General features: G+C 35.5%; 1 pseudogene across 1 annotated transcript; it reads right to left on the bottom strand.

Moving 5' to 3' along the window:
- Positions 1–223: 223 nt before the first annotated feature.
- On the bottom strand, positions 224–1,787 carry LOC306664346 (ATP-dependent DNA helicase Q1-like; annotated as a pseudogene). The gene has a single exon. The product of its transcript is annotated as an ATP-dependent DNA helicase Q1-like (transcript).
- Positions 1,788–2,164: the final 377 nt, after the last annotated feature.

Below are 2,164 nucleotides of genomic sequence, written 5' to 3'. Positions count from 1 at the left end.
TGTTGCATAAAATTTCTTTTCCCTATTCCATATTATAAAATAATTCTTGATTCTCAATTTTTAAAAGTCTCAAATTCTCAAATTTTCAGAAATAATCTCTGAAAATATAACTCTATATAAATTATCAATGAAATTATTCTTAAAATTAAGCTATTAACTACAAAATTAATGGTGTGTACATTAATAAACTATTGTTATCATGAAAAATTGGTAACAGTCCATTTCAGACATCATCAATTTTTTCTTTTTTTGGCCCCTGTATTTTTAGAACCAGACTGTTGAAGCATATTAGCAGACCTCTGGAAGTCACCTGAATTTTTTTCTTCCCCCTTTTTATCAGCTTGTTCAAAATGATATGTTTCTCAACCCTGAAATGGCTCTGTGAGTGCTTCTTCACTTGCATGGTAATAACATGTGCTTCACTGTTCAGAGATTAGCTTTAGGTCCTCTTCAAGTACAAAATGGCAGCATAAGTTGTAAACCTATAGTCTTCTTTAAGATACTGCCACAGAAGAAAGAGTGTGATGATTTTCTTTAGTTCTTCCCAAGGAAGTACAGGAACGCCCGCACCTGCTCCTCTCTGTTTTGGGACATCTTTTCCCATCCAAGATTCAATCAGTTTCAGTGGAGTGAGTTTTTCATTCAGTTCTACCTGTTTCAGGATCTTAATCAGATCTCTACAGTATTCTGTTATATTATTATTTCAAATGAAATGTCTTTACAGCAGTTATCACACATCTTTATTACATGCTTCTGAGTACCACACTTCATCAAAATGCTGAGCTATCAATATCAGCAACATCTGCTTGTTTTAGCTGTATCTCATAAAGTTTCTATTGTTCCACATTTTCCATGACTACCATCAACTTACTCTGAATATGTCTCCAAGGCCATAATACAAAATACAGTCTGCTCTCATGTCATCTCGACCCACACATCCCCTCTCTTTGTAATAATTTTCCACAGATTTACTCATTGAATGATGAATATCAAACCTCATATCTGGCTTATCAATTCCTGTACCAGATGCAACCATTGCCACCACACCTGAAATTCATTAGCTGGCCATTTTGTATGAACTTTGTCCCATATTCTAGTTCCATATTGGCAGGTATGGACCTGCATGAATTCCCTTCTCTAAACTAATAGTTACTTGTTCAGAGTCTTTCTGGGAAAAACAATGCATGATTCCTGATTGCCCCTGTATCTTTCATTAATTAGCTTTACTATATCCTCAATAAAACTTTCAGTGTTTGAGGGCTTTTGCTGAACCTCATAATAAAGATTTTGATGATTAAACGAAGCTGTAAAAGTAAAATGCTTTTCAACACACAAAATTTTCTAAGCATCTTTCAAAACATGATTTGTTGCAGCTGCAGTCAGCTCAATTAGCAATGTGTTAGGGAACTACTGCTTCAAGATACCACGTGCCTTATGATCAGGTCTGAAATCATGTCCCCACTGACTACAGCAATGAACTTCATCCACTCGATTTGAGTAAATCTTCTTCATAGGTTTTCTCCAGCCTTGACATAAACATTTTGCCTTTTGCAATTTTCTCTGGAGTCACATAAATTAGCTTTAACTTGGAGTTTTTATTTACTATTTCAGCATGAACCCATTTCACATACTCCTCAGAACTGGAAGCATTTAGCATGTAGCTGAAATTCCTAATTCTTTTACAACCATTAATTGATCTTCCATAAGAGAGATCAATGAACGTAAATCACAAGTGTAAATTCATTCGCACATAATGCTGGTAAATGGGAGCATAAACTTCTTTTCATATCCCGAAGACATAAAAAGAAGTGCCTCCTTTCAAGCCACTGTTACATTAATAGTTTCAAACTGTCTGCAGTTTAAAGATATTTTGCAGATAACTTAACCAGACCAAGGAAAATCTTTATTCCAAGCAGGAGGTGAAGAATCACATTCATTGCTTGTCCCAGCATCAGAATCCTTTAAACAGCACTTTCTATGTTAGGACAGATTTTTTTCTGAAGAAACTCTTGTTGCCTTCCATGAATTTTTGAATTTGAATATCTACTGCATGTAGCTCATTGGTTACAGAATCCAATTCCTCAGTTAGAGCTTGCTGGCAGGGGTCAGAAACCAGTTCCTCCAGTGCTTGCTAAATCTCCTTGTTGCAGCAAGTTGGCCTGTA

Source organism: Sciurus vulgaris, assembly GCF_902686455.1.
Source record: "Sciurus vulgaris genome assembly, chromosome: 6".
Taxonomy (NCBI): Eukaryota; Metazoa; Chordata; class Mammalia; order Rodentia; family Sciuridae; genus Sciurus; species Sciurus vulgaris.
The sequence above is the reverse complement of the archived record's forward strand: the minus strand, read 5'-3'. Positions and strand labels throughout refer to the sequence as shown.